Source organism: Hyla sarda, chromosome 9, assembly GCF_029499605.1.
Source record: "Hyla sarda isolate aHylSar1 chromosome 9, aHylSar1.hap1, whole genome shotgun sequence".
Lineage (NCBI taxonomy): Eukaryota > Metazoa > Chordata > Amphibia > Anura > Hylidae > Hyla > Hyla sarda.
In genome coordinates, this window is record NC_079197.1 from 118,431,148 (window position 1) to 118,456,539 (window position 25,392).

At 43.9% G+C, this 25,392-nt stretch overlaps 1 pseudogene; it reads left to right on the forward strand.

Annotated features, from left to right (window-relative positions):
• The first annotated feature begins 17,598 nt into the window (after positions 1-17,598).
• On the forward strand, positions 17,599-17,689 carry LOC130292071 (U2 spliceosomal RNA; annotated as a pseudogene).
• Positions 17,690-25,392: the final 7,703 nt, after the last annotated feature.

Here is a 25,392-nt window from a genome sequence, read left to right on the forward strand (position 1 = left end):
CAGCAAGGCCATTTGCAACCTGTGCCAGAAGAAACGGAGTCGTGGAGTCACAACTGCTTTGTGAAGGCACATGATTTCACATCACAAACGCCTATGGGATCAATACATCAGTACAAGCAGCACACAAAGTCAAAGCCGCCATCCTCCTCCTGGTCCAGCATCTTCAGCCAGGTCAACCACTGCTGCCCTCCTTGCCCCCTCTCAACCATCCACCTCTCTGTCTCTTTGAGCGCAAGAAGACAATGTCTCAAAGTCACCCCCTAGTCCGGCGTCTGATAACTGGCTTGTCGGAACTGCTAGCCCGCCAGCTTTTACCATACAAGCTGGTGGAGTCTGAGGCCTTTAAAAAATTTGTAGCCATTGGAACACCGCAGTGGAAGGTACCCGGACAGAATTTTTTTGCACAAAAGACAATCCCCAACCTTTACTCCATTGTGCAAAAAGGAAATTATGGCATGTCTGGCACACAGTGTAGGGGCAAGGGTCCATCTGACCACTGATACCTGGTCTGCAAAGCATGGTCAGGGCAGGTATATCACCTACACTGCTCATTGGGTAAACCTGGTGACGGCTGCCAAGCATGGAATGCGTAGCTCTGCAGAGGAGTTGGTGACACCGCCACGACTTGCAGGCAGGCCCGCTGGCACCTCCTCTACTCCTCCTACTCCATCCTCTTCCATAACATCCTCGGCCGAGTCCTCTTCCACTGCTGCATCTTGCTCCATATCACCGGCAACCCCCCCCCCAGCTCCCCTGGTGCTATTCCACATCCCGGATACGGCAGTGTCATGCCATCTTGGGGTTGACTTGCCTCAAAGCGGAGAGTCACACCGCACCAGCTCTCCTGTCGTCCCAACTGGAGATCGGCAAGGTGGTTTGTGACAACAGAACAAATTTGTTGGCGGCATTGAGGTTGGGCAAGTTGACACATGTGCCGTGCATGGCACATGTGTGTAATCTGATTGTACAACGCTTTGTGCTCAAGTACCCAGGCTTACAGGATGTCCTGAAGCAGTCCAGGAAGGTGTGTGACCATTTCAGGCATTCCTACACGGCCATGGCGCACTTGTCAGATATCCAGCGGCGAAACAACATGCCAGTGAGGCGCTTGATTTGCGACAGCCCGACACGTTGGAATTCAACACTCCTAATGTTCGACCGCCTTCTCCAACAAGAAAAAGCCGTCAACGAATATTTGTATGACCGGGGTGCTAGGACATCATCTGCGGAGCTGGGAATTTTTTTTGCCATGTTACTGGAGGCTCATGCGCAATGCCTGTAGGCTCATGCGTCCTTTTGAGGAGGTGAAAAACCTGGTCAGTCGCACCGAAGGCACCATCAGTGACATCATACCGTTTGTTTTCTTCCTGGAGCGTGCCCTGCGAAGAGTGCTGGATCAGGCAGTAGATGAGCATGAAGCGGAAGAGTTGTGGGCACCATCACCACCAGAAACAGCCTGATCAGCATCGCTTGCTGGACCTGCGGCAACGCTGGAAGAGGATTGTGAGGAAGAGGAGTCAGAGGAGGAATGTGGCTTTGAAGAGGAGGAGGAAGACCAACCACAGCAGGCATCCCATGGTGCTCCTTGTCACCTATCTGGTTCCCGTGATGTTGTACGTGGCTGGGGGGAAGAAGATTATACCTTCCCTGACATCATTGAGGACGAGGAACGGGACATGAGTATCTCGGCATCCGTCCTTGTGCAAATGGGGTCTTTCATGCTGTCGTGCCTGTTGAAGGATCCTCGTATAAAAAGGATGAAGGAGAATGACCTGTACTGGGTGTTCATGCTACTAGACCCCCGGTATAAACATAAAGTGCCTGACATGTTACCGCATTACAGCAAGGCAGAAAGGATTCAGCAGGTCCAAAATAAATTAAGAAGTATGCTGTACACAGCGTATAAGGGTCATGTCACAGCACAACAGGGATCTAACAGGGGAAGAGGTGAAAGCAATCCTCCTCCTCCCGCAAACACCCCGGCAAGGACATGAAGCTGTACAGACATGCTGTTGATGGAGGACATGCAGAGCTTTTTAAGTCCTACGCATCGCAACAGCCCTTCGGGGGTCCACCATCAGAGAACGACTTGACCGACAGGTAGCAGACTACCTGGCTTTAACCGCAGATATCGACACTCTGAGGAGCGATGAACCCCTTGGCTACTGGGTGTGCCGGCTTGACCTGTGGCCTGAGCTATCCCAATTTGTGCTCGAACTTCTGGCCTGTCCCGCTTCAAGTGTCATGTCAGAAAGGACCTTCAGTGCAGACGGAGGTATTGTCACTGAGAAGAGCAGTCGCCTTGGTCAAAAAAGTCTGGATTACCTCACCTTTCTTAAGATGAATGAGGGATGGATCCCGAAGGGACTGACACTGGGCGATGCATTTGACTGAACAAGGCCTGATCAGATGAGCTGCCTTTGCCTAAAAATGGTCCACACGCTGCTGTATTTGAAATCTGAATGCCGGATGACTTGCGTGACTTATCCGTTACCAACTAGGGTTCAAGCCGTAATGTTTTAGGGCACTTTCTGCCTGGCAAAATATACAGAAATTTTTCAGGCCACTGCTACAGCTGCAGCTGCGACAATACCCGATTTTTCATCCAGGTGTACATGCCTAATTTTTCTGGCCTCTGCAGCTGCACTTGTTATAGTGCTGCAATTTGTCTGGCTGCTGCTACAGCTGCGGCTGCGACAATACCCAATTTTTCATCCATGTGTACATGCCTAATTTTTCTGGCCTCTGCTGCTGCACTTGTTATGGTGCTGCAATTTGTCTGGCTGCTGCTACAGCTGCGGCTGCGACAATACCCAATTTTTCATCCATGTGTACATGCCTAATTTTTCTGGCCTCTGCTGCTGCACTTGTTATGGTGCTGCAATTTTTATGGCCGCTGCTACAGCTGCGACAATACCAAATTTTACAGCCAGTTGTAAATGTCTGATTTTTCTGGCCTCTGCTACTGCACTTTTTCTGGTGCTGCAATTTTTCTGGCTGCTGCTACAGATGCGGCTGCGACAATACCCAATTTTTCATCCATGTGTACATGCCTAAGTTTTCTGGCATCTGCTACTGCAATTGTTATGGTGCTGCAATTTTTATGGCCGCTGCTACAGAAGCGGCTGCAACAATACTAAATTTTTCAGACATGTGAACATGCCTAATTTTTAAGGTACTCTCTGCTGACAACTCTGTCCATTTTTGCAACCGTGGATATTAGATGTATGCTAAGGTTAGCATGGTGGCTCAGAGGTTAGCACTGCTTCCTTGCAGCGCTGGGGCCTTGTTTTCAAATCCCACTATGTGCTGCCTCAAGGGGGGCTCTAACTATGTGCTGCCTAATATGGGGGAATCTTATGTGCTGCCTAAAGGGGAGCTCTAACTATGTGCTGCCTAACATGGGGGAATCTATGTGATGCATAAAGGGGGGATCTAACTATGTGCTGCTTAAAGGGAGGCTCTAACTATGTGCTGCCTAATATGGGGGAATCTATGTGCTGTTATTCCAAACCATTTAGGAATGATAGGTGATTTATGCCCTTTATGGATTAAAACCAGACTCTGCATCAACTTTGTAATTTTCCATGGAAGTTTTGCCATGGATCCCACTCCGACACGCCACAGTCCAGGTGTTAGTCCCCTTGAAACAACTTTTAAATCCCTATTGTGGCCAGAAAGAGTCCCTGTGGGTTTTAAAATTCGCCTGCCCATTGAAGTCAATGGTGGTTCGCCCAGTTCGCAAACTTTTGCGGACGTTCGCGTTTGCGGTTCGCGAACTGAAAATTTTATGTTCGCAACATCACTAGTTATTGGCTGTGTTTGACCAGTCAGCTGTCCCAGTGTCCAGCAAGATTGTGGAAGGTCCCAGTATTTCCCTGATGTTTTTAGGCATAGTTCTTGACACCCAAGCTATGGAAGCTAGGCTTCTAGCAGACAAGCTCTCTTGCATTAAATGAGCAATTAATAATTTATTATCTCCCCGCATCACCAAGATAGAACTTCAGTCTGTTTTAGATATGTTGAAGTTTGTGATGAGAGTCATTCCTCAATGCAGAACATTCATATCTAGGCTGCTAGAGCTCATATCTTCATTTCCAGGCCAGGACAATGTGGTGCAATTTGATAGACACATGGTATCCATGTGGGACATGCTTTTGTCAGGGTAGAATGGAGTGTAATTTTTTGTTCCAGGAGTTGACAACCAGTCTCTGATTTTCTCAGATGCAGCGTCTATCCTGGGGTTTGCAGCAATATGGGAGAATCACTGGTTTAGCTAGCATCTGGCCTCCAGAGGATTATCAGCTGTATTGTTTGAACTGTACCCAATAGTGGCTTAAGCGAGTGTTTGGGGGCATCGATGGCATAAAAGAACAGTCCTGTTCGTCTCGGACAATGCAGCCACGGTTAATATCTTGCTAAAGGGTAGATCTAAATCTCCGATCTGCTGCTTGCCAAGGTGCTAGTTATGACAGCCAGTTGCTGTCCACAATGTTGTCCGTTAACCACAATGTTGTTGGTTAAATACTTATGTGTTTTGTTTAAATCCTTAGGTGGGACCCAACCATCATATTTGTTCATTCTTTACGGATAGATGCTTCTGCGTCTGCATCTCGGCTCAGTATTCCTGCCCATGTCATCAGGAAATTGGGAAGGTGGAAATCCAGCACTTACATGAGATACTTTCCCAATCCTAGATCTGAAATGTGCAATGCTTTCCAGTCTTTCCAGTTTTTTTTATTTTATTGTAATAAAGCGTTTTTGTTCTGATATCTAAGTCTTTTGCCCTCTATTTTTCAGATATACTCGTATGCTGCAGTATATGGCACAACTGTAACTGTCTAGTGGATATGGAATATTGGTTATTATAGAATGTTATAATTTGATTATAGTGTTGGGTAGGTTAGGTACGCTATTCATGTGAGCACTGACCACAAATGTGAAGGCTAAATCCTTCAGCCTATATTTGTGGGAGGGGCGGTGGTACTTTAAGAACCCGCAGCTGATACGTGTCTGGTACGCAGGGTTCTTGACATCCCTTCATACCCTACCTTTACTTCTGTTATTTTCTTTGATTTTGACTCTAAGGTATGCCCTCTATTTTTCAGGTATACTCGTACGCGGCAGTATATGGCACAACTCTAACTGCTTAGTGGGTATGGGGTATTGTTGGTCATTATAGAATAGTATAGTTTGGTTATAGTGTTGGGTAGGTTAGGTTTGCTATTCATGTGAGCACCTACCACAAATATATATATATATATATATATATATATATATATATATATATATGTATATATAGTGTAGGACCTACCCATGCCTCCAAAAAGTTTTGAATCAAAAGATCTTTTCAAACATTTCAAAAACTTTCCCTTTTGGAAGTTGCTAAAGGATTGGTGACCCAAAATAGTTAAAAAGAAATAGCTTCTGGATAAAAAGCAGCAAGGGTGATTGGCTAGGGGTAATTTTAGGCAGCAGACAACAACCTGTGGTGGACTGGTTGTAGTTGTAGCCAACAGATAGGACAGCAGACAGTGGTGGGCTAGTGATAGCTGTAGTAGCCAGCGGACAGGACAGCAGGCAGTGGTGGACTGGTAGTAGTAGTAGACAGCAATAGCTGTATTATCCTCTGAAATAACATAACCCCCTGGAAGACAAGGACAACTGTTGCTTTCTGATGCTGTTACTACTACTACTACCATTAGGTACTTGGCTGCTGCTGCCACTTGTAGTGGGCCCAGGCAAATGAGTGGTCCCCACAGAGCTAGTACTGCCACCAACATGCTTACTGGCAAAGGACTGCAACTAGTAAAGTGGGAGAGAAACTGTAATTCAACTTCCGCTTTGAATGCAGATTTATGTTAAACACAGCTACAAATGCTATACATTTTATTAAACACAGAAAATACACATAAGCCTGAGATCCAGATAACATTGATCAATGCTATGCTATGGCATAGCACTGATCAGTGCCTGCAATCAGAGTAATGAATGTTATAGTCCCGTATGGGGGCTATAACATTGCAAAATAAAAGTGTAAAAAAAGAAATTGAATGTGATTTAACCCCTTCCCTAATAAAAGTCTGAATCACTGCCCTTTTCCCATTTAAAAAAAAAAACTGTGTAAAAAAATAAAAATAAACATATGTGGTATCGCCGCATGCATAAATGTCCAAACTATAAAAATATATAAATAATTAAAAAGCATGGTCAATGACGTACAGGCAAAAAAAATCCAAAGTCCAAAATAGTGTATTGAATAAATAGCGATAAAAAAGTCTGATCAAAACAAAAATGGTACATACCACATTTACTCTTAACACTTTTAATACTTATGTATGTGAAATAGCAGGTCAGTCCACTGCACAATACTTTCCTTAGTTGCTTTAATTTATAGATAGATGTCTGTGGGCTCGTTTTGTAGTTACACTAGTGGGATTTGAAGTGTAGCAACTGGACACAGTATTGCAGGTGATGGGTCACTGTCTGAGGTTAGCCCACTGCAAGGTGCTTTGCTCAATTTACTTTGATTTATAGTAGGATAGCTTTCTGAAATCAGTAGTTCCGCAGTAAGTTTCTCTGTGCGATGCTCTTTGTTCAGCTTTTTTTTTTCCAAGATGGTGGCTGCAATGCAGGGCATAAGATTTTATCAATAATGTAACCCCTTAAGGGTTATCAAGCAATATGCTCCTTGCCACACTCTGTGCCTATGAGACCAGGATGACCCCATGAATGTAAATGTTAAGTCTGTCTAGATCATATGACACAGAGCCGGAAAATAATGTGGTATGTGTGGGCTCCTCCCACCTCTTCTTCTAATTGGTGAGGGTCTCAGCACTGATCAAAACTTTTGACATGTCACAGTTTTTTTTTTTTTTCACAGCACATTTTTAATAGAAATGATAACAGTTGACAAAACAGGAATAGGTTATTTAACAATCAGTGACAATTCTTAAAACTAGACACTACAACATATGCAGTCCTCAAGTTAAATATCTGTTGAAGCACAGCTAATAGTAGTCAAATCATGCAAAATAAACTGCAAAGAGATTGCAGTGACAAAATAAGGCTTAATTTTCTCTCTCTCTCTCTCTCTTGCACTCACTCTTCCTCTTCCCCTCCTTCCTTTCTTTCCCCCCTCTTCTTTTTCTGCCCCCTCTCTTCTTACCTTCTGTTTTCTTTATTTGTTCTGCCTCTTTCCCTGATCCGGTCCCCCCCCCCTCCCTCTTTTATGGTCCTCCCTCTCTTCCAGCCTACCTTCCCACCCATATACCCTTCCTCACCCCATAGCCCCCCCTCCCCCCCCTTTCCCTACGCTTACCCTTGCAGCAGTTACAGTCATGGCCAATCCCTCTCCTCACTTCTCTTATTAAGTATTGTGCCTTTCAGAGTTGAGGGAATCAATTTCTCTCTCATGCCACTTCTACGGACCTGGTTGCATACCCTACTGTACCTTCCCCGGATTTCTCTGGCCACTCGTCTTTATTGTTTTTCTATTAACTGTAATTCTCTGATTGAACGAGACACCTGACTCTTTCTTGTTTTGCTGTTGCATTGTCAATGTACCTGGTAGGGTGTGTATCCATGTCTTTACCTATATACTTACCTAGTAAGAACTACACCTATTGCTATTTCAGCCATGACCATACATTGGTTCTCTTGTTCATTTGTATTATTGTCACGATGCCGGCTGGCAGGTAGTGGATCCTCTGTGCCAGAGAGGAATTGGCGTGGACCGTGCTAGTGGATCGGTTCTAAGTCACTACTGGTTTTCACCAGAGCCCGCCGCAAAGCGGGATGGTCTTGCTGCGGCGGTAGTGACCAGGTCGTATCCACTAGCAACGGCTCAACCTCTCTGACTGCTGAAGATAGGCGCGGTACAAGGGAGTAGACAGAAGCAAGGTCGGACGTAGCAGAAGGTCGGGGCAGGCAGCAAGGATCGTAGTCGGGGGCAACGGCAGGAGGTCTGGAACACAGGCTAGGAACACACAAGGAAACGCTTTCACTGGCACAATGGCAACAAGATCCGGCGAGGGAGTGAAGGGGAAGTGAGGTATAAATAGGGAGTGCACAGGTGAACACACTAATTGGAACCACTGCGCCAATCAGCGGCGCAGTGGCCCTTTAAATCGCAGAGACCCGGCGCGCGCGCGCCCTAGGGAGCGGGGCCGCGCGCGCCGGGACAGGACAGACGGAGAGCGAGTCAGGTACGGGAGCCGGGATGCGCATCGCGAGCGGGCGCTACCCGCATCGCGAATCGCATCCCGGCTGGAGACGGTATCGCAGCGCACCGGGTCAGTGGAGCTGCCCGGAGCGCTGCGGTAGCGAGAGAGAAGCGAGCGCTCCGGGGAGGAGCGGGGACCCGGAGCGCTCTGCGTAACAGTACCCCCCCCCTTGGGTCTCCCCCTCTTCTTAGAGCCTGAGAACCTGAGGAGCAGACTTTTGTCTAGGATGTTGTCCTCAGGTTCCCAGGATCTCTCTTCAGGTCCACAGCCCTCCCAATCCACCAAAAAGAACCTTTTTCCTCTGACCGTCTTGGAGGCCAGTATCTCTTTCACTGAGAAGACGTCAGAAGAACCGGAGACAGGAGTGGGAGAAACTAATTTGGGAGAGAAACGGTTGATGATGAGTGGTTTAAGAAGAGAGACATGAAAGGCATTAGGAATACGGAGAGAAGCAGGAAGAAGAAGTTTGTAAGAGACGGGATTAATTTGGCACAAGACTTTGAAAGGACCAAGATAGCGTGGACCCAGTTTGTAACTGGGGACACGAAAGCGGACATATTTAGCGGAGAGCCATACCTTGTCTCCGGGAGCAAAAATGGGGGGAGCTCTTCTTTTCTTATCGGCAAACTTTTTCATGCGAGATGAAGCCTGTAAAAGAGAATCTTGCGTCTCTTTCCATATGGTGGAAAGATCACGAGTCACTTCATCTACAGCGGGCAAACCAGAGGGCAAGGGAGTAGGGAGGGGGGGAAGAGGGTGACGGCCGTACACCACGAAAAATGGGGATTTGGAGGAAGATTCAGAGACTCTAAAGTTATACGAGAATTCGGCCCATGGTAGAAGATCTGCCCAATCATCCTGGCGGGAGGAAACAAAATGTCGTAAATAATCACCCAAGACCTGGTTAATTCTTTCTACTTGTCCATTGGATTGAGGATGATATGCAGAAGAAAAGTTTAATTTAATCTTGAGTTGTTTACAGAGAGCCCTCCAGAATTTTGACACGAATTGGACGCCTCTATCCGAGACTATCTGTGTGGGCAACCCGTGAAGACGAAAAATGTGTACAAAAAATTGTTTAGCCAACTGAGGCGCTGAAGGAAGACCAGGAAGAGGGATGAAATGTGCCATCTTGGAGAATCGATCAACGACCACCCAAACAACAGTGTTGCCACGGGATGGGGGTAGGTCTGTAATAAAATCCATACCAATCAGAGACCAAGGCTGTTCAGGGACAGGCAGAGGATGAAGAAAACCAGCGGGCTTCTGGCGAGGAGTCTTATCCCGGGCACAGACAGTGCAGGCTCGCACAAAGTCCACGACATCCGTCTCCAGAGTCGGCCACCAATAGAAGCGAGAGATGAGTTGCACAGATTTCTTGATGCCTGCATGACCTGCGAGATGGGAGGAGTGACCCCATTTGAGGATTCCGAGGCGTTGGCGTGGAGAGACGAAGGTCTTTCCTGGAGGAGTTTGCCTGATGGAGGCTGGAGAAGTGGAAATCAGGCAGTCAGGAGGAATGATGTGTTGCGGAGAGAGTTCAACTTCCGAGGCATCCGAGGAACGAGAGAGAGCATCGGCCCTAATGTTCTTATCGGCAGGCCGAAAGTGAATTTCAAAATTAAATCGGGCAAAGAACAGAGACCACCTGGCCTGGCGAGGATTCAGCCGTTGGGCAGACTGGAGATAGGAGAGGTTCTTGTGATCGGTGTAAATAATAACTGGAAATCTTGATCCCTCCAGCAGATGCCTCCATTCCTCAAGTGCTAATTTAATGGCTAGAAGCTCTCGATCCCCGATGGAGTAGTTCCTCTCCGCCGGAGAGAAGGTCCTAGAAAAAAAACCACAAGTAACAGCATGCCCGGAAGAATTTTTTTGTAGAAGGACCGCTCCAGCTCCTACAGAGGAGGCATCAACCTCCAATAGGAAGGGTTTAGATGGGTCAGGTCTGGAGAGCACGGGAGCCGAAGAAAAGGCAGACTTGAGCCGTTTAAAGGCGTCTTCCGCTTGAGGAGGCCAAGACTTGGGATTGGCATTTTTTTTGGTTAAAGCCACGATAGGGGCCACAACGGTAGAAAAATGTGGAATAAATTGCCTGTAATAATTGGCGAACCCCAAAAAACGTTGGATAGCACGGAGTCCGGAGGGGCGTGGCCAATCTAAGACGGCAGAGAGTTTGTCTGGATCCATTTGTAGTCCCTGGCCAGAGACCAAGTATCCTAGGAAAGGAAGAGATTGGCATTCAAACAGACATTTCTCTATCTTGGCATAAAGTTGATTGTCACGAAGTCTCTGAAGAACCATACGGACATGCTGGCGGTGTTCTTCTAGATTGGCAGAAAAAATCAGGATATCGTCCAGATATACAACAACACAGGAGTATAAGAGATCACGAAAAATTTCATTAACAAAGTCTTGGAAGACGGCAGGGGCGTTGCACAGGCCAAAGGGCATGACCAGATACTCAAAGTGTCCATCTCTAGTGTTAAATGCCGTTTTCCATTCATCCCCCTCTCTGATGCGGATGAGATTATAAGCACCTCTTAAGTCCAGTTTGGTAAAGATGTGGGCACCTTGGAGGCGATCAAAGAGTTCAGAGATGAGGGGTAGGGGGTAGCGGTTCTTTACCGTGATTTTATTAAGACCGCGGTAGTCAATGCAAGGACGTAGAGAGCCATCTTTTTTGGACACAAAGAAAAATCCGGCTCCGGCAGGAGAGGAGGATTTACGGATAAAGCCTTTTTTTAAATTTTCCTGGATGTACTCCGACATAGCAAGAGTCTCTGGGGCGGACAGAGGATAGATTCTGCCCCGGGGTGGAGTAGTGCCCGGGAGGAGGTCAATAGGACAATCATAAGGCCTGTGAGGAGGTAGAGTCTCAGCTTGTTTTTTGCAAAAAACATCCGCAAAGTCCATATAGGCCTTAGGGAGACCGGTTACAGGGGGAACCACAGAGTCACGGCAAGGGGTACTGGGAACCGGTTTTTGGCAGTCCTTGAAACAAGAGGGCCCCCAACTCTTGATCTCCCCAGTGGACCAATCCAGGGTTGGGGAATGGAGTTGAAGCCAGGGTAGTCCAAGGAGGATTTCGGAAGTGCAATTGGGGAGGACCAAAAATTCAATCTTCTCGTGATGAGGTCCGATGCACATTAGAAGGGGCTCCGTGCGGAAACGTATGGTACAGTCCAATCTTTCATTGTTTACACAATTGATGTAGAGGGGTCTGGCGAGACTGGTCACTGGGATGTTGAACCTGTTGACGAGAGAGGCCAAAATAAAATTTCCTGCAGATCCGGAATCCAAGAAGGCCATAGTAGAGAAGGAGAAGGCAGAGGCAGATATCCGCACAGGCACAGTAAGACGTGGAGAAGCAGAGTAGACATCAAGGACTGTTTCACCTTTGTGCGGAGTCAGCGTACGTCTTTCCAGGCGGGGAGGACGGATAGGACAATCCTTCAGGAAGTGTTCGGTACTGGCACAGTACAGGCAGAGATTCTCCATGCGGCGTTGTGTCCTCTCTTGAGGTGTCAGGCGAGACCGGTCGACCTGCATAGCCTCCACGGCGGGAGGCACAGGAACGGATTGCAGGGGACCAGAGGAGAGAGGAGCCGGGGAGAAAAAACGCCTTGTGCGAACAAAGTCCATATCCTGGCGGAGCTCCTGACGCCTTTCGAAAAAACGCATGTCAATGCGAGTGGCAAGATGGATGAGTTCATGTAGGTTAGCAGGGATTTCTCGTGCGGCCAGAACATCTTTAATGTTGCTGGATAGGCCTTTTTTAAAGGTCGCGCAGAGGGCCTCATTATTCCAGGATAATTCTGAAGCAAGAGTACAACTCGCCAACGGAAGAATTACCCTGGACCAGGTTCAACAGGGCAGTCTCAGCAGAAGAGGCTCGGGCAGGTTCCTCAAAGACACTTCGAATTTCCGAGAAGAAGGAGTGTATAGAGGCAGTGACGGGGTCATTGCGGTCCCAGAGCGGTGTGGCCCATGACAGAGCTTTTCCAGACAGAAGGCTGACTACGAAAGCCACCTTAGACCTTTCAGTAGGGAACTGGTCCGACATCATCTCCAAGTGCAGGGAACATTGGGAAAGAAAGCCACGGCAGAATTTAGAGTCCCCATCAAATTTATCCGGCAAGGATAGTCGTAGACCAGAAGCGGCCACTCGCTGCGGAGGAGGTGCAGGAGCTGGCGGAGGAGATGATTGCTGAAGCTGTGGTAGTAGCTGCTGTAGCATCACGGTCAGTTGAGACAGCTGTTGGCCTTGTTGCGCTATCTGTTGTGACTGCTGGGTGACCACCGTGGTGAGGTCGGCGACAACTGGCAGAGGAACTTCAGCGGGATCCATGGCCGGATCTACTGTCACGATGCCGGCTGGCAGGTAGTGGATCCTCTGTGCCAGAGAGGGATTGGCGTGGACCGTGCTAGTGGATCGGTTCTAAGTCACTACTGGTTTTCACCAGAGCCCGCCGCAAAGCGGGATGGTCTTGCTGCGGCGGTAGTGACCAGGTCGTATCCACTAGCAACGGCTCAACCTCTCTGACTGCTGAAGATAGGCGCGGTACAAGGGAGTAGACAGAAGCAAGGTCGGACGTAGCAGAAGGTCGGGGCAGGCAGCAAGGATCGTAGTCGGGGGCAACGGCAGGAGGTCTGGAACACAGGCTAGGAACACACAAGGAAACGCTTTCACTGGCACAATGGCAACAAGATCCGGCGAGGGAGTGAAGGGGAAGTGAGGTATAAATAGGGAGTGCACAGGTGAACACACTAATTGGAACCACTGCGCCAATCAGCGGCGCAGTGGCGCTTTAAATCGCAGAGACCCGGCGCGCGCGCGCCCTAGGGAGCGGGGCCGCGCGCGCCGGGACAGGACAGACGGAGAGCGAGTCAGGTACGGGAGCCGGGATGCGCATCGCGAGCGGGCGCTACCCGCATCGCGAATCGCATCCCGGCTGGAGACGGTATCGCAGCGCACCGGGTCAGTGGAGCTGCCCGGAGCGCTGCGGTAGCGAGAGAGAAGCGAGCGCTCCGGGGAGGAGCGGGGACCCGGAGCGCTCGGCGTAACAATTATTGCATCTTTGAAATTGTTTAATAAAAAGATTATAAAAAAAAAAAAATAAGGCTTAGTTTTCAGGCTTAAATCTAGAGATAGAATTGTCATGCCTCGTTTGTAGTTCTTAAAGTTTCATTAAAAGCACCTGGGATGGGTTATGCTACTTGATTCAGTTATAAAATTAGAACAATTGCTTTGAGAAATGGCAAATCTTACAACACCGTCTTCCTAAAGGCACTTGCTTAGACATTAATTAACATTAAATCAGGAAAAAGGTAAAATCCTGTCAAAATATTGTATGCACACTTTAAAAGAACCAGCTATTCTTACTTTACATACAAAAAAGAAGACATTTAGAATGCATTAGTGTCAGCAGCAGAATCCTGGTCAAAAGAAAATAAGCAACCATTTTTTTTTTAATGGTTAAATAAACTACAATGCATATTAAAGTCTTGAAGCTATTCTGGGTTCTATGCCAGTATCACACCGGTGCTGGAAATGAATATAGCCATTGCATGTATCCTAGGAGCTTAGCTCAATGAAAGCAAGCATTAAACATTAAACTGATTGTCAACCTTTTCACACAATGTCAGATTTGGATCCAAATCTCAGTGTTGATTAATTTCTTGTTATTCTTTTATAGTAATTTCTGTTTCATTTTCTTATGTGGTGTTCTTAATCTTTCTCAAAAAAATATTAGTAAATAATAAAAATTATGTCTACTATTAGGCAAAATTTAAAAGGGGTTGTCTGACTTGTTAAAAAATGTTTCCTGTTTATACTGAGATAACTTGTTTCTAACTTCTTTTTTGTTTGTATTATTTACAATCCGAGGACAAAAAGATGATGGTAAATGCCTCTACATAAAAGAAATCCTGTAAATCAATAAAAAAGCAGAAGGATCTGTAGTTATTTGTCTGTTCTATGTTTGCATATATGTGACCTTTTGATCAATTTTTATTCAACTTTTTCTGGGATGGGATGTGACAAAAATCAGCAATACCAAATTTGTTTATTTAAAAACAAAATGTATTTGTAAAATAAAAAAAATAGAGATTACATTTTTTTTTGGGGGGGGGGAGGGGAATGGGCTTATTTACATTATTAAAAAGCCGCCAGTCTTGACTGATAAGATCAGTAAACATACAATACAAGCCTCTAATAGCGAGACACTACTAAGGGCCAATCCCTATCATTCACCTGACACATTTCCCCACATATCAAATACAGCTACGGTTCATCAGGGGTTTCTTAATGTATACCAAACAGATTATTCCATTCTAACTGGCTGGCTATTTGTGCTTTATATGTGCTTTATATATATATATATATATATATATATATATATATATATATATATATATATATCCTGTAATGTGTCTTTATTTGCTTGCTTGCTTTCGCTGACTTTTGTTTATTTTAGGAACAAGCATTATTCTTTGAAGATATTCATCAGACTTCAAGGGTCTGCTTGATGGCAATTAGCTCCTGGGAACTTCCCTCATAAGAAAATTGTTCATCTGTGTCTGATGTATTATTATATCTTTGTCTGCCATCTGCTATATATTTTTTGTGCTATTATTATTTTATCTGGAAGTCCGCTTGTTAGAATGGAATAATCTGTAATATTTTGTTATCTCCATTCTGTTTGGTATACATTAAGAAACCCCTGATGAACCGTAGCTGTATTTGATATACGGAGAAACGCATTGGGTGAATTATGGGGATTGGCCCTTAGGAGTGTCTCGCTATTAGAGGCTCCAGACTCTGTATGTTTACTGATCTTATCATTATTGTCATAGATTTTAGGATTTTCTTATAAAGTTTGATAAACACTTTAGCTATTATTGGTTGTTTTTGGTTGAGAAATTAGCTAAACTGGATGAGTTAGTCTATATTTTGTCAGTGATTTGTGAATCTCCCAAAACCCTCCTAATGCTTTAGAGGCAGCTAAAGGGTTTTTAGGTGGGCTGGGATCCTTGGTCTATGAAGCAAGTGCGGCTCCTGTGCTTGCTTCATAAATCGTACACGCACCAGGACATACATTTATGCTATGATGTAATAAATTCCAGGCAGACAGGACTTATATGTACATCCTGCATCTTATAGGGTTTAAGAGCTGTGTATTAATTTGAACGATGATGATGATAATTATTATTATTATTAATAATAATAATAATAATAAACAAAAATTAAAATAATATTTTTTTTCCTTTTTATTTGCTATGTTTGATGTACTGTATATTATGATATGTATTAATTACAATTCATTACACTGGGATCACTAGTATCCAATTGCCCTTTTATATGTTGTCATTATTATTGTTATTGTAATGATATGGTAAGGAGTGGCTGGTAATGCCTTTTGCTAACCCCATTTCACTGTCCCTTTCTTCTTGTATGGTACACTGTTACGCCGAGCGCTCCGGGTCCCCGCTCCTCCCCGGAGCGCTCGCAACTTCCTCGCAATCACAGCACCCCGGTCAGACCTGCTGACCGGGTGCGCTGCGATACCTCTCCCAGCCGGGATGCGATTCGCGATGCGGGTGGCGCCCGCTCGCGATGCGCACCCCGGCTCCCGTACCTGACTCGCTCTCCGTCGGTCCTGTCCCGGCGCGCGGCCCCGCTCCTTAGGGCGCGCGCGCGCCGGGTCTCTACGATTTAAAGGGCCACTGCGCCGCTGATTGGCGCAGGTGGCTTAATTAGTTTATTCACCTGTGCACTTCCCTATATAACCTCACTTCCCCTTTCCTTCCTTGCCGGATCTTGTTGCCATCGTGCCAGTGAAAGCGTTTCCCAGTGTGTTCCTAGCCTGTGTTCCAGACCTCCTGCCGTTGCCCCTGACTACGATCCTTGCTGCCTGCCCCGACCTTCTGCTACGTCCGACCTTGCTCTTGTCTACTCCCTTGTACCGCGCCTATCTTCAGCAGTCAGAGAGGTTGAGCCGTTGCTAGTGAATACGACCTGGTTGCTACCGCCACTGCAAGACCATCCCGCTTTGCGGCGGGCTCTGGTGAAAACCAGTAGCAGCTTAGAACCGGTCCACTAGCACGGTCCACACCAATCCCTCTCTGGCACAGAGGATCCACCTCCTGCCAGCCGAATCGTGACATACACCCTTAACACCAGTCCACAAATGGGTGACAGTCCCTACATTGACAAAGTGCATGGGGTGAATACAAGCAAAGTCAACAAATTGGGTCAGAACCAAACTAGCAAGTAGATGTCCAAATTTCCCCAGGTGTCATACTGACAGTTGATCTCCACAATCCAAACTGCTAGGCTGCTGTAATAAAAACGCTGCAGCCAGCCTTCAATAACTGCATCAAACCACTGCATTATAATGGCATATGTGAACGTGAATTTTAAAGAATTTTAAAGATTTAATGTGTTGACTGTCCTCCACTTGAAAAACCCAACGCTTGTACAGGATAAGTAAACTACCATAAAATTGCAGAATAAACTGGTGTGATAATTGATCAAGATAGGAATAATAAATAGCTTTACCATGTGATGGCTTATGACACCATGATGGGAAAATAAGCAGAATAAATAAACACAGCATCAATAATATGCATTGCATAAATTATATAAACAGAAATATGCACTATTCATTCTACATTAATACACACAAGAATATTGATCATGTGGCTGGACAAAGTCCTACATACACTTCACTGCTGATGAACTCATGATGAAGCTGATCATTGCCTGGCTTGTTAAAGTGCATAGAGAAGAAATTATGAATAGCAGTGTCCCCACCTAACAGCAATGTACTGTCTGATGCACAGCTCTGATCTAGGTGGAGGATGAAGGCAAATTATTATAACAGAGTAATATTCAAAGTAAGGAATATCAATGGTGCATAAGAGAATCTCTTCAGAGCAATGTTCAAGGGAGATATAAAAATCCCTGCCATGCTGTGAGCAAACTTTGCTCCCAATGTGGCTGTTAATGCCTTTCTAAAGTATTCCCAGAAAGGCACTATTATCCTATGCTGAGGGCTAACATGACAGAGAGGCAGGCTCCCTTATTACAATGATCCATGATTTGTTTCAGATAACTCATAGTTATAAAATCAATTGAGAATGACATCAACGCCATTCCCTTTAATGAAAAAGAAAAAAACTTTAAAGGGAACTTGTCATCAGTTTCATGCTGCATGAGCCATAGGCAGCATGAAACAGAAATAGTATCCCTTATATCAATGGTTTGTGATTCACTATAAAATGCTGTGCTACTTCATTGTGAACATACATTTAAAGTGGTAGGGGTACTCCCGTGGAATTTATTATTATTTTTTTTTTAAATCAACTGATCGCTTCTCAGCCTTTTGGCTAAGATCAAGTGTAGTATCTGTTCTTATCAATTTAATGCTGGTGGCAGGCGACGCCAGTAGGGAGCTGGTGGGGATGGGAGCTGCATGGTAGGGAGCAGGTGTACCGGGGCGTTCCGGGGCTGGTTCTGAGGAATCAGCTTGACGGCTACCCCGATGTGACCCGTTACCTCCGGGTCTCGCCATGAGGCTGAGAGGGTCTAGAGCCGAGGTACTTTAATACCTCGGGGAGTGGTGACCCCGAGGTGCCAAAACTCACTGGGTGTATTGGCTCACTGAGTTGAAGCATGGGCACCATGATCTCCTCACCTTTGTGGCACTCACCACTTGATTCCCGGCCTTCTGGCTAGGATCAGAGAAATTTTTATAGATCCGGCCGGATGTCTGGGCAGTATATCTGCACACATTCACTTATTTATTTTTGTCTCACTGTGTCACTTTTTGCGTGTTGTGTGTCCACAGGATGCGGTAGCCCTTCTGGGTGTCCCTCCTGGCGGTCTAGGGGAGGTGTGTGTGGCCATTAGGTTCCGCACCTCCCTGCAAACACCCTGGGTACTCCTGCTTTGGCAGGATACCAACCGTTACCGACTCTGCGGTCAGATACCTTGGCTAACGCTAAGGGGAATGCTGGGAGCATTTGTGGTCCCTTAGTAGCTTCGGCGAAAAGGGACATCGAACCTGGAACCTCTCAGGTACCTTTTGGTCTGGAGGCGAAGGGTAAGGTTTGTTGGGGGGCCTCTCTCCTATTGGAGAAGGGCTTGCGATAGACTGCATCCTCTGTGCACTTTTTTTAGTGTAACACGTTTGCACTTTTTCTTGCACTTTGGGTGATTCGAGAGCACGTTCCTCGGCTCTTAAAAAATTTTTTTTCCTTCTTATACACTGGTGTCCAAAATTGGACACAATTCTCCATGGGTGGTCCGACTAGTGATTTATACAGAGGTAAAACTATGTTCCTGTCCTGAGTCTCTGCGGTCTCCCAATTGTAACGTCCCTCAACCAGAGTAAGTTATTTTGACCCTCTGCTTCCTATCATTGAACCAGTTGCTAATCCATTTACATATATCCTTCCCTTGTCTCAGCATCATCTTTTTTTGTACCAAGATCTTGTGTGGCACAGTATCAAATGCCTAAGGCTAGAGTTACATGTATCCAGCGTTCGGCTCTAGTAAAATTGGGCAAAACTTGCCCCAACTGATGCCAGAAGTGCCTCAGCTGGCATCAGTTGTATAGCAGTCGGCATCCATTGATCCATTGTGAAGTATCCGGCATCCAGCAAGTCCAGTCATCCTGCGTCCAAACTGAGATGCCGGATAATTGTGAACTGTTCCATTCAAATGAATGCTCCAGAATAGCATCTCTGAGAAAACCCTTTTAACATCTTAAACACAACAGATGTTAAACTTACAGGCCTATAGTTCCCAGGATCCCTTTTTTTTTTTTTTTTTTTAACCATTTTTCAATAATGGTACTTAGTACCAGTTTTGTGAAACAATTCCTGTCATTATACAGTACATTGGCAATTCAAGTGAATGAACTGCCATGTAATTACATGGATGGGTCAAATCCATCAGAGTAAACAGCTCTCCACTCTGACTACAAGAGGAGTCTGATTTAGGGCAACTGCTCTCTTTGATCTTTATTTGTCCTAATGGGAAATATGAAAAGGGTTGTAATGCAAGACATACCCTTTAAGGACACATGGACTTAAAAAAAGATGTAAATTAAACTCATACATATGGGCTTATGATTTGCATTTATGTATGTTTAGATTTATTTTAGATGAGGTTTTTCTTTACGTTTTTATTTTCTTTACAAGAACTTTAAGAAAACCAATGTGTAATAATATAAAGCAAAATAACATACAGAAACAAAATATACCGTAAATGCACACAAATAAAACATTTATTTATAATACATAACTGGTATTTCATGAAGCCACAAAACATTTTATTACATTTTAATTACTTTTATGCAAGACTGAATTTGGTGAAGTGTGAAGCATAACACATAATCCTTTCTAATCTTGGTAAAGTCATCAAGATTGCTTTTAAAGGGCAAAACTTGCATGACTTAGATATAATTTTTCATGTATTATGAATATAAAACAGCAAGAAAGGTTGATACAAAGTGCAGCTCAAAGATAAAATTAACAGTGTCTGACATGGAATTTAGGCATAGAAAATACTTAAAATATTAAGTGAATATGAAGAGGAATTAGATTAAGAAAACACAGTTTGAACATAATAACAACAATTTAGCAAATACTGCAAAGACTGAAAATTTAAATCATTCTGACGATTATCGACCAGCGCACATTTACAGAGGGATGAAGCAGGGAAATAAAGTTATTTAAAATAATTGATTTAGTCAAAGAAAAGTTAAGTCACCTGTAGGGAAAGTTCATTTCAGGGGACACGACTAGTGATGGAAAGAAAACTAATAATGAATTGAAATTTTACATAATAGACAAGATGTATTATACAGTGGCGGATTTATATTTCAGGAGCCTGTAGGAAAGATTGTCCCTGCCCTTGGTCTACACAGCATAAGTTTAAAGCATTACTGTCATTTGAATTAACTTTTGTCATGTCGCACAGACATATGAAAAGTTAAGATCGGTTAAGGTCTCACTGTTAAAATCTCATTTGAATATTAGCTGTAGTTGGTTGAAGCTCAAAGTAGCATGCTTCTCATCCAGGCTCAATGCAGAAAACATATAGGCTATAATGGAGCCTTCCTTCTGTAATGACTTGTGTGCTGAAGCGGGGCTTTACCCAAAACTAACAGTCAGATGGGTTCTCAACACTGAGACCCCAACCAATGTTAACTTTTGATATGTCTGTGCAACATATCAAAAGTTAATTTAACCCCTTAACGACCCAGGGTTTTTCAGTTTTTGCATTTTAGTTTTTTCCTCCTTACCATTAAAAAATCATAACTTATTTTTTGCGCCACCAATTCTACTTTGTAATGATGTCAGTCATTTTACCCAAAAATGTACGGTGAAACAGAAAAAAAATAATAACTGTGAGACAATATAGAAAAAAAAACACCATTTTGTAACTTTTGGGGGTTTCCGTTTCTACGCAGTACCTTTTTCGGTAAACATGACACCTTCTCTTTATTCTGTAGGTCAATACGATTAAAATGATACCTTACTTTTATAGATTTGATTTTGTTGTACTTCTGGAAAAAATCATAACTACATGCAGAAAAATTAATTTGTTTAAAATGGTCATCTTCTGACCCCATAACTTTTTTATTCTTCCGTGTATGGGGCGGTATGAGGGCTCATTTTTTGCGTCATGATCGGAAGTTTTTAATGGTACCATTTTTGCATTGATAGGACTTATTGATTGCTGTGGCCCCGCGTTATAGTACTGGTATGTCATGGGTCCTTAAGGGGTTAAAAGAGAGTGACACTTTAAACTTATGCTGTGTAGACCAAAAGCAGGGACATTCTATCCTAAGTGTACTATGACAGCAACACTTTAAAAATATGATCCATATGATAGAATTGGGTAGAGGAGACTCCATTTTTGTGTTCAAAGACTCCATTTTATATGAAGACTCGATTATTCTCGGTCTAAGTGACTGTACTCTATCTTTCTTGTTTTATTCTACATAACAAACTTTAAACTTTTGAACTAAGAGATGATGGGCATCTTATCTTCAAGAATGCAGACACACTTATCTTTTTCTACCCCAGATGCGTCCTTGAAACAATGGTTCATTATATTTGAGCTTAAGCAATGTATATTTTGTATTTAACTTTCTTCTTACTATGTGAAAGATTTATGGTTTTCCTGTGTTTGTACAATGTAAAGCTTACTGAGCACGCCTTATTGAAAATGGGCTATATAAGAAAATACACTGCAAGAGGGCAGGCCAGTTCTGCCTTCAGCTTACAGAGACAACACTTGTGTTTGTATCGTGATTTTGAATGGCAGGTAGTGTTGGAAGGAACGTTGGGTGACTGCAGGCCCATACAGGCTTTCCACACACAAATTGGGCATCCGCCGACAGAAGACGTCTCGGCCTTTGGGGTCGATCCTAACATATACTAAACAAGAAGTGTAATATTATTGCAAGGGCTTCAGAATTGAGTTGTCTCTTACCTATCCAAGAGCATCTGAGCAGGTCAACCTACTTGCAACTGTTTGAGGCATTAGGTTGATATGCAAGAAGCATTACCTGTCTACATAGTCCCTGTCTAGATGTCTACTCATGACAGGAGTGTGGTTGCTGAGCATCAGCCCCCTTCTCTACCTCTGCCAAGAATCTCTATCCTGGTTCTCCTTCTAAGTGGCATAATGTTGCAAAGTCAACTGGCACCAGATGATGACATTGCCAGGTGGTCTACATCAAGTGCATTTCTGCCCCTGAACATTGCCTGGTTTTGCTTTCTAGCTTTTTGTGTCTTTCTTGCTTTTGCCCTTGTTAATGACCTTTTTTGTTATTCTTTAACCCCTTTACTCCTTAGCCTGTTTTGACCTTAAAGGGGTACTTTGGTGCTTAGACATCTTATCCCCTATGCAAAGGATAGGGTATAAGATGCCTGATCGCGGTAGTCCCGCCGCTGGGGACCCTCGTGATCTTGCACGCGGCACCCCATTTGTAATCAGTCCCCGGAGCGGGGTCGCTCCAGGTCTGATTACCGGCGACCATAGGGCTGACGGCGTGTCGAATTCACAATATTTTGCGAATATATAGATGAATATTCATTGAATATTCGTGAATTTCGCAAATTCTTTATATTCGCATATTCACATATGTGAATATTCACATATTCACGTATTCGAGGAAGGAAACAGTGAGGGGGTGGGCAAATTTACTATTGGTGGCTGGGAAGTTGTTGATAACCTCTGATAAGTGTATTTGCATCATTCTAATTGGCCCACAAGTGAAAAGAAGGAATATGTGAATATTCACATATGCATATATGCGCATATACGAATATTCCTATATGCGAATATGCACATATGCAAATATTCACATATGCTAATTTTCACAATTTCAAATATATAGCGAATATATATTCGCATTATTCGCGATAAAAATTCAAAATATGAATATTTGCGTCCAATACTAATGCAAATGTGGTATCGATAAAAAGTACAGATGACAATGCAAAAAAGAAAAAAGGAGCCCTCATACCGCCCCATATATGGAAAAAGTTATAGGTGGTCAAAATAGAGCGATTTTATATTACTGATTGTGTAAAAAAAGTTTGAGATTTCTTTAAGTGGTACAAAAATAGAAAAGTATCTAGCCATGGGTAACATTTTAATTGTATTGACCCACAGAGTAAATTACGCATGTCATTTTGGATCCCGTATTTAGATGCCGCGATCAACTTTAATTGTGGTGTCTAAAGGGGTAATGCTGGGCATTGCTGATAGCAACCATGACCCACCTGGTATAAAGAGCGATCAGCATGTGAGAGCGCTTTAAACTGCGGTACCGGGACCAGGGCATACAGGCATGCCCTTGGTCATTAACAGGTTAACCAGCACACTGCTAATGCAAAAGTTACACCAGTGTGGACAGATTTTTTAATCATTTGTTTATTCCAAAGATATCATTTGACTTCCTTGCTTTGTCTCTATGTGACCGCTAATCTAATATTAAAATGCCTTTACCCACAAATTATTGGTCATAATCTCTTACTTGCACTTTGTTATAAGAAATGGATATCAGAGAAACTGGACTGTCTTAGAAATGCTGTTTATTGGTCTTTAATAGGTGTTATGTTTTAGGCCTGGATTTTTATAATTTAACGGACTGGTTGGAAGTGAGCACACGGGGGGGGGGGAGATTTATCAAAGCATTTAGTAGATTTTTTTTGCTTAAAATTGTCGCAAAAATGTCGCAACTACTCTCTTTTTTCTGCGACTTTTTGATTGTGCAGTGTCCTAAGCAAAAAATAAAAATCAAGCTTACCAAAGCAAAAAGTGATTTTTGACTTGCAGTGGTCAGAGATTTATCAAGTGCGAAAGTCGCAAAAAAGTCGCATGGCATGAAAAAACTTACAAAATTTACTCCAGCTCAGACATGGAGCAGAGAAAGCCACTACCAAAGCAAAGAAAAAGATAACAACAACAAAAAAAAGTAATACATAAGCAAACATTGATAAATGTCCCCACTATTCCTTGCCAGTACCTTGTATTAGTCTTTGTTAAACTCTGGTAAAGCTGCAGGGATCATTATTGGGCAATACATTGTCTGTAACTAGGGTGGTCTGTGTTAGGGGGCAATAAAGTCATATGAATCTAGTTTAGACAGGTATTGTCTGTCTACACTACTTTACTGCTACAGTTTATTTTGAAATAAATAAACCTGTTTGGACTTTCAAATACGTTGACCTTGCGCAGTGGCATTGCTAAGCATACACCGCACACATTTTCCCGACAGTACATTATTTGACTTATGATGCTGACCTATAGCTAATAGTTGGAGAACGGGTCTCACCTCAATTTTCTCTATAGAGATTTCCCTTATTCTAGGTTGATGAGCAGTTGGGAGTCTATTATAATCATTGTCTTTCATGCATTGTATACAGACAGACACCAATAATGCAGACATAATTATCTAAAGAATATTTCTCTGTGATATTTCTCTTATTATCTTCCATGCGTAGAAAGCAAAAAAGAAAGAAGGGAGAAGATACACAGGGCTATCAGAGCCTCTAATGACATCTTATAGTTACTTTGTGCTTATATTTTGAATCTGTGCTTATCTCTCTGGTGTCCACCTGGAAGTAGGTAGAACAATAAGTAACAGAACTGAGTAAGATAGAGGATAACGTATAGAAATCTTGACTGTTATTTTGTAGGAAAGCCTTGAAAACACTGAATAGAGTTTTGTAAAGGCCATTTCAAATAATACCAGTTTTTGAATTCGGTAAGCTGGGATTATTGTTGTCATGCATACTACTACTATTTCTTGCTTTGACTATTTTACGTCATTAGCAAATGTATCCATTTAAATAGTAAGAAAGAACAAATGTTCAGCACAAGACTCTAGGAAATGTGGATTTGTTCAAAATCCATGGTAGACAGACATCAGGACTTCACAGACGTACAGGTGATGCGAAACACCTTAGCAAAATGGCCTTATTCATACCATACTACAACTATTTCTTGCTTTGACTATTTTACGTCATTAGCAATTTTATCCATTTAAATAGGATGGCTATGCTGCAATGTGTCATGAATGGAAGCACCAGACTAATGTTTCTTACAACTATTTCCACTCATATTGCTTCTCTCTACCAACAGCTTCACTTGTTTTACAGTACATCTCCAGAGTGCCATGTAAACTTGTTTAACCCCTTAACGACCATGGATGTCCTGTGCGAGCATCAGAGTGGTGTCCGCATCATACACTGCAGGTCCCGGCTGCTATCAGCAGCCAGAGACCCGCCAGTAATGGCCGACATCTGCGATCACACGGATGTTCGCCATTAACCCCTCAGATTCTGTGATCAATACAGATCACAGCATCTGCGGCAATGTGCATGCTAAAATAGATGATCGGATCGCCTGCAGCACTGCCGTGGGGATCCGCTCATCTGTAATGGCAGCTGGAGGTCCCCTTACCTGCCTCCGGCCGTCTCCTTGGTTCTTCTGCTCAGGTCTGAGATCGAGCAGACCAGAGCAGAAGATAGTCGATAATGCTGATTAGTGATATGCCCTATGCAAAGCACTGAACAGTATTAGCAATCAAATGATTGCTATTGACAGTCGCCTATTGGGACATAAAAAGTTTAA